The sequence below is a fragment of the Tenrec ecaudatus genome, chromosome 5, assembly GCF_050624435.1.
Source record: "Tenrec ecaudatus isolate mTenEca1 chromosome 5, mTenEca1.hap1, whole genome shotgun sequence".
Lineage (NCBI taxonomy): Eukaryota > Metazoa > Chordata > Mammalia > Afrosoricida > Tenrecidae > Tenrec > Tenrec ecaudatus.
The window spans coordinates 89,615,639-89,622,980 of record NC_134534.1 but is presented as its reverse complement, the minus strand read 5'-3'; positions in this window follow the sequence as shown (position 1 = coordinate 89,622,980).

The following is a 7,342-nucleotide window of genomic DNA, read 5'->3' as shown; positions in this document are numbered from 1 at the left end:
AAGACCTTAAAAAGGAGGCTTACTTGAGCAAACTACTCCTCAGAGACCCTGGGGGGTTTAGGTTTGGTATTGATGGGATTTCACAAAAAGCAGTGCATTCAAGTATTAATTAAGAAAATGGAAAACAATAAAGACAGTAAAGAGATGAAATCTTCGGTATTGCATTTTCACTTTTTCATACTATAGTCTTGAGTTGCTTTAGGGCCCCGGATGACTAGCATTGGATGGCATGCTATTATGACTAGCATCGGATCATCACTCTGTCTTCCCTAATATCTAAGCATTTCAGCATTCATTCATTGACTATTCTGGGAAGTCCCTATGCTCCACTCCCATTAGGAGCAAGGCCATGGTAGCGCACAGACTGCTTTGGATAAGCCAACACTCTTAAACGACCTGAAATAAATGTACAGCAATGTGCTTATTTGAAGTTACAAAAAAAAATCAACTTTGGTCCATCGTTTAACTTAAGTCTCCACTCAGGACATCCATCACTCACTAGGCTGAGGGCACTTACAAGTTGAAAGTTTCAAATCCATAATCCTCAAGTTTGACGACAGGTGGTCCCACATGCCACAGAGAACCTGTGATTAAATGGCACTGCAACTAGTAACCTTTATGATGTCCAGTATATCTGTTTAAAGATAAAACACAGAACTTTCATATAAACTTGTTCTTGAGAGGCCACATTGTGGGATTATTACCCCGAGGGCCACCAGTGGGGTTGTGGGAAGTGTCAGCCTTGCTTCCAACCGGATACAAGTGCTTCCCAGTCTTCCAGAAACTGAACCACTTCAAGAATCTCCAATATCATTTTTTTTCTATCTCCCCACTACCACAGTGTGTTGGTGACATTACTTACACTGATTTGTATAGGCCCACGTGGTTTTAAGAAAAGTCAACATATTTCCCCTTAACTAGGGAGAAAAATGTAAGGGTTATGGCAATAAAAATAGAGAGGAAAGAGATGGGAGATATGTGTGTGTGTGTGTGTGTGTGTGTGTGTGTGTTTGCTGTGATTCCTTTGGATACCTGGTGCAGTGGGAGAGAGCAGGTCAGAGCCCGGTTTTTGCCCTGTTGGTAACTGGAGCAGAGTTAGCCTCTGACTGATGGTGACCCCATAAACCAGGGAACAAATGCTAGTCCTAGGCAATTCTTTTGATTCTTTGTGGATTGGGCAGTTGTGGTCCATAAAGTTTCAGACTGAATTTGGAAGTGGGTTGCCAGGCTTTTCTTCCTACTTTGTTTTAGTCTGGAACCTCCACTGAAATCTATTGAGCATCAGCCAATCAGCTTCTACTGAACAGTGCAGTTACACATGAGGTGAATTGGCCAGGAATCCCAAATCTCTTGCATGGAAGGCAAAAATTTCACTGCTAAAGCACCATTATTCCATGTGCTTCCTTCTTTATAAGTGGTAGTTTCAGGTGCTGTGTTCTACACAGAAAGGAGCTGAGTCCAAGACTTGACTAGGAGCTAACTCACATCATCCAACCTCAATCATCATTCAAATTGCTCCTGCCAGGCTAGTATTTTCACTCCACACTTTCAACAGACGGAGTAAGTTTTTGTTGTGTTTATTTTCCAAGGAGTTTTCTTGAGGCAAAATTTAGAATATCAGCTTTCTATGGAAAAGATTCAATTCCCCTCCACCCATACCCTTTTTAATGAGACGGTGCAAGATCCACTACCCCAATGGAAGAGACTTTTTACAGTATTTTTTATTGCCAACAGATTCACAGTTACAATCATGTACATCATGAAACTATATTTAAAAAATCTTTCTCTATCTTTGAGCGTTGGTTAGTATGCACAAGTTAAGAACCTTTCACAGAAATGTGACAAGCCATGTCATATAGAAGACTTAAATGATCAAGTCCATGCTTTTAAATTTATCTACAAGTGCAAAACCTAACACCCAAATGTTTTAGTATTTAAGTCAAATATCCAAAGGGTTTTCTGCATAATAAAAAATGCACACACCACTATTCGTAGGACAAAGGCACATTTTCCGATAGCCAATTATGACAAGAAGTGCAGCATTGCCTAAAAATATGCTGCCATTCACTCTTGGGCTACAGCAACGACACTTGGAAAGCAGTGCAGTTACATCCACTTGGCTGCGCCAAACAAATCAAGAAGGGACAGTAATTGGAAGCCATCTACTTTTCTGCAAAAGTGAAATAGGTTCACTCAGAGTGAGGAGGGGATTTAAACAAACTCCCTTCTCCCATTGTATTGTCAGATTGTCAAAACATTGACCACATGGTGGGGGTTTGTGATATTTATATTGCAAATCACATTAGAGAACCTCAAAGAACTGTGTAATTCCACAGCTCAGAGATGCTCAAAAGGACAATTTTGTCCAATCAAAGTAGAAAATGGTGAATTAAAAAAGAAACAAAGAAAATGGTGAATTGTTATTAAGTCAAGACATAAGAGATCATTACAATACAAATTACAATAATTTTTCCCCATCACAAAAGTGCATGGAAAATAACCACAATATTTCAAAGTTATATTCATCTGTAAATATATGTAATTTGCCACCCAAATGACCCTTTTAAAATAATAAATGACACATTAAACTTATATAGAGTTTTTTCTTGTTTCTGGGATTTAACACTTAATAATGCTTAATGCGGTTTGATTTTAAATACATTCATTTGCTTAATTTTATATTATTCTGAAACAATTTATATTTAAAAGAAAAATGAACAGAGAGTGTCTCATTGGTATTCAACCCATAGTCATAACAAAAAAGTAATTAAGTGTTCAATGATGCATTTGCTCTATATTTTTTGCTTTGTTAATTGCCATTGGATATTGATGGTTAGAAACTTTGGTTATGGTAAATATTTTCCTAGATGAATGTGAATAAACTGCCTCAGAACGAAGTATCGCAGATTATTCATATTTTTTCTACCTACAGCATTTCAAGATGAAACAACAAAATAGGAGCCTAAACTAAATGTGATTTAATTTCTAATTCTTTTATTAGTTAGAATCTAATCATTGAGAAGGAGCTACATGTATTTGGGACCTATAGGCTTCATTTGGGCAGAGCATTGATGGAAGCAGAAGATGAAACAAATGATGCTGGAACAGTCTCAGCTCTGTCTGCTTCTAGTATGCCCTGTGAATCGCAGCAAATCCAGACATTCCCTACAGGTGTCTTGCCCTACTCCTAGGTCCATGCCTCCCTCTGCCTGCCTCCTTTAGGCTCAACACGTGTCATCTACTTTTCAAAGCTTTCACTGACTCCCAGACTCTCTTGGGGCTTCATCTTCCATGGCCCTATGAACTTAGACCTGACGCTGTTGTGGAAGTTACCCTTTAATATTCGGATGCAGTGGTTCTCAACCTTTGTAATGCCGTCACCCCTTGATACAGTTCCTCATGTTGTGGTGACCCCCCAACCATAAAATTATTTCCGTTGCTACTTCAGAGTTGTAATTTTGCTACTGTTATGAATCAGGCGATCCCTGTGAAAGGGTCATTCGACCCCTGAAAGGGTCACGACCCACAGGTTGAGAACCCCATTAGAGTCTAATGCATTTCTCTCTGAGCGTACGATCTCTAAGCAAGGCAGGTAGAAACCATAACTTCTCTCTCTGTCCCAGGTTCCCAGCACTGTGAATGTCACAAATTAATAAGTTATGTAGTAAATAATTGATGAGTCAATGAACTAATAGACAAACGAGGTCAAGGAAGATGGTTAGAAACACAAAAGATAACGGACAGCTGTCAAGCAGCTGCACAAGAGGAAATACAGGCTTCTGAAAGCACCATGTCTTCCCCGTCAGACAGGTAAACATAAAAGATGTCACTGCTGAGTAAGTAAGAGATTGTCTTCCTCTCCCTTCTTACCTGTTGTCTGACCTCCCCTACTCCTCCATTCTCTCATTGTCCCCTTTCTTATTGCCCCCAATGGGTTCCTTCTCTTTTCTCTCCCTAGCAAGTCCCATAGTGACCCTTCCACCAACAACACTGCTCCTTGTGCCTTGATTCCGGTTTGCAATTCGGGTATTTAGGGCGCTGTCGTATGTGCCAGCTACTGTCCCAGCTCTCGAGGTCTGTGCTCTACTATCTAGTAGTCCTTGTTAGTTGAAAATGCAAGCTCTATGAGGAGTCTTTAGCTACACACACACACAGAGCCAATCTACATATGTGAACATGAAGGTAATGGATGCATGTCCATTGTAGTACATGTATGTATATGCATATATATGTATGCAATTGACATTCATAGGTTCTGGCATAAAACTGAAAATTTTCAGGCTGCTGTAAAATGTGCCATATGTAAATCTGCACTTGTTGCTTGCAAACTTATGTGTATAAATCCTATTATAAAGAAATTGCCTGGCAGGTGATATTTTTATCTGCCAGCAGGGATTGAAACAAGTTATAAATGCTTATTAATCTTCTCCTTTTAAATTCACAACAAGGACCATGGAATCTATGGCATGAAGTCTTATAAAAACATAATTATATATTAGAGGGGGGAACGCCGTCCATGGGAATGTTTGGCAGTCCACCCTTGTCAGTGGGTCTCAAAGTGTAGACTCCTGACAAGTCTACTTGAAATGGAAATTTATAGGCCCCACTGCAGACCCACTGAGTCAGAAACACTAAGGATGGGGCTCTGTAAGCTGTCTTCCAATCTACTTATTCAGTTTGACCAATCTCCTGATGAGAATTTTTATTTCCACCCCAAGAATGAGTTAGAATCTACAAACATGTTTTATGGGGGATTCTTCTAGAATATAGAGCCTCAGGTGATTTGCCTAAGGATGACCTGGGGATCTTGTTAAACTATAGATTCTGATTCAATGTATCTTTGGGGGATGGGGATGCCAATTCTCAGTAGGGGAATCATTTGATGCCCTGGTTTGAACAAGCCCATCCCATGATTCTGGTACCTGCCTTCTCTGCTACATCTGATTACAATCAGCACTGGTGTCTCTCCACCTGCAAGCAACTGCCCTGCTCAGAAGCTATGCTCAGGATGCCCAAGGCAAGCCAGAGCTCCAGGACTTGGTTGTCCCCGAAACAACCTTCAACCAGTCATGGACTTTGTGGATAAGCTTCCCACCACTCTATTAGTTTAGCCCTGAGGTCTGTTCAGTGCTGTCTTCCGGAATTCCCCAGTGGGATTAGCTCCATTTGCCTAGAGTGCATAACTTGCTAGATAATGCATCTTGTTATCAGCTCCTTCCCTTCCTTACTCCTGGGATTATCACCCCAATACAAAGGACACAAACTTAAGAGAAACATGCTGGCTCTCATCAGAGTGATTCTTAGCTTTTGTGATGAAGCACAACCATAAACCAACAGGGATGGTTTATGTATAGGCCCTAAATCTTGTGCTCTCTTCTGCAGAATTCGCTCTTCACTCTGAAACCTGGTGTAACAATTTGCCTGCAGTGAACAGCTTGTAAGCGTGCCACAATTCCCTCTTCCATTACTGTGAATGGAAAATAAATGGCTCTTACGCATTTTCAGAGAGATACTTGTGGCTGGAATGTACACTGGTCAAACGGGGAGCAGTTAACAATAACCAGTGTACAAGTTTGTGAGTGATGGATGATAAGAGATAGCAGTTCTGTATGCCTTACACTTGGGCACTCAGCTGAACTACCACTTTCTCATGGTGTTCAGTCCTTCTGTGGAGGTGGCTGATGATGGCTTAGAGCAGCTGAGTGACATCCTTGTGGTTACACCATCCTATGTGCACTACAAACACCCTGTGTGTGCCTCAGGGCCACAGCGACCACCCTGTCTGTGTCCTCCAGCAAGAAGTAACTGGGTATCTAGTTTCCACACATGAGGACAGATTCCGATATATGAAGTCAGCAGGAATCTGAGTCAGCTATCCAGCAACCGTTGGCTTATGGGGTACCGGGAAGGAAATGCATGGGGCCACAAGCAAGGCAACTCAGCAAGAGCAGAGAGGGGCTCTTTAAGGACTGGAGCCCTGTTGGTGTAGTGGTTATGCACTGAGCTGTGATCTGTAAGGTTGTAGGTTCAAAACACCATTTGCTCCTCAGATGGTTGGTATCTAGTCACAGCAGGAGCCCTGGTGGCTCAGTGGTGATTATGCTTTGGGTTGTAATTCACAAGGTCAGCCAGCCCTCGAGAGAAAGATGGGGTTTTCTACTCCCGTACAGAGTTACTGTCTTGGAAACCTTCATGGGGCAGTTCTACCCAGTCCTATAGGGTCCCCATGAGTCAGCATCAACTCCATGGCAGTGAGTTTTTTTGTTTGGGGGTAGCTTGAGGCGCAGGATGGCCCCACAAGAAGAGCAGCAGTGCCCCAGGCAGACTTGGAAAACCTAGGGTAGCCTGACATGCTGCTGCACAGCAGAGTATAATAGAGCCTAGGAGTCAGATCTCTGGAGCGAATGGCAGCTACCATTCTGCCTGGCTCTTCAGCAGCCCTGTCCTTCCCATGCAGACAGGCAGTGTCACAGCCCAGGGGAACAAGTCCCCAGGCTGGGTGGAAAGCAAGCCGCCTTTCCTTTGTTTCTCATTTGGAAATCTTAAGCACAGGGCTGAGCTGGTGGGAATGCAAGATATCCTGGATATTTTGAAAAGCTGAGCCCCACAGGTGCTAAGAAATGACCACATAGCCTTGGACAAGTGGGATCTGTCTGAACCAGAGTTTCCTCATTGTGAAGTAAGGAGCACAGAGTCACCCCCTCACACGAGTGCTTAAAAAGATGAGCTAGTTCTCATGGATTCTGCAACACCTTCCAAAGGAAAGAGAGGGGCAATTATAAAATAGTTGCTATCTGCTGTTTGAATCTACTTTAGTGACAGAAAAAGAGTGGCAATTTTCTCACTGGCATAATTTCATTATACATACTCTTGTAATTTAAGTTTAGAAAAAACTATATATTAAAAAGGGGGGTGGATCCCCAATACTTTAAAATTTTGAAATTGATTCCCATGCAAAATAATTCTAGGATATATATTGAGATAGATAAATAGATCGATCAATATTGAGATAAACACAGACTCTAGACGAGAGAGTTACTAAAACTGTGAACTTTCATTTCTTAAGTGGCCCAAGACTGTAAAGAAAGCAGGCCAAATCTCAAGACATCCATAGTTTTTAGAAGTTTCTGGTTTTGCTTTTGCCCCGTAACATTTGCATTTTGGCCTTGCATAGGGAGAAAGTGCAAGGATGTATTTTTAAAAGACATTTAATATATTGATATCTAGTGTCCACTTTACACACAGAGGACTCATGTCTTCCCCGGGAAGTCAAACCATATATTTATGTCTACAGGGCCTCAGCTTCCCAGATGCTGGGAAACAGAGCAGAATTTATGACTCT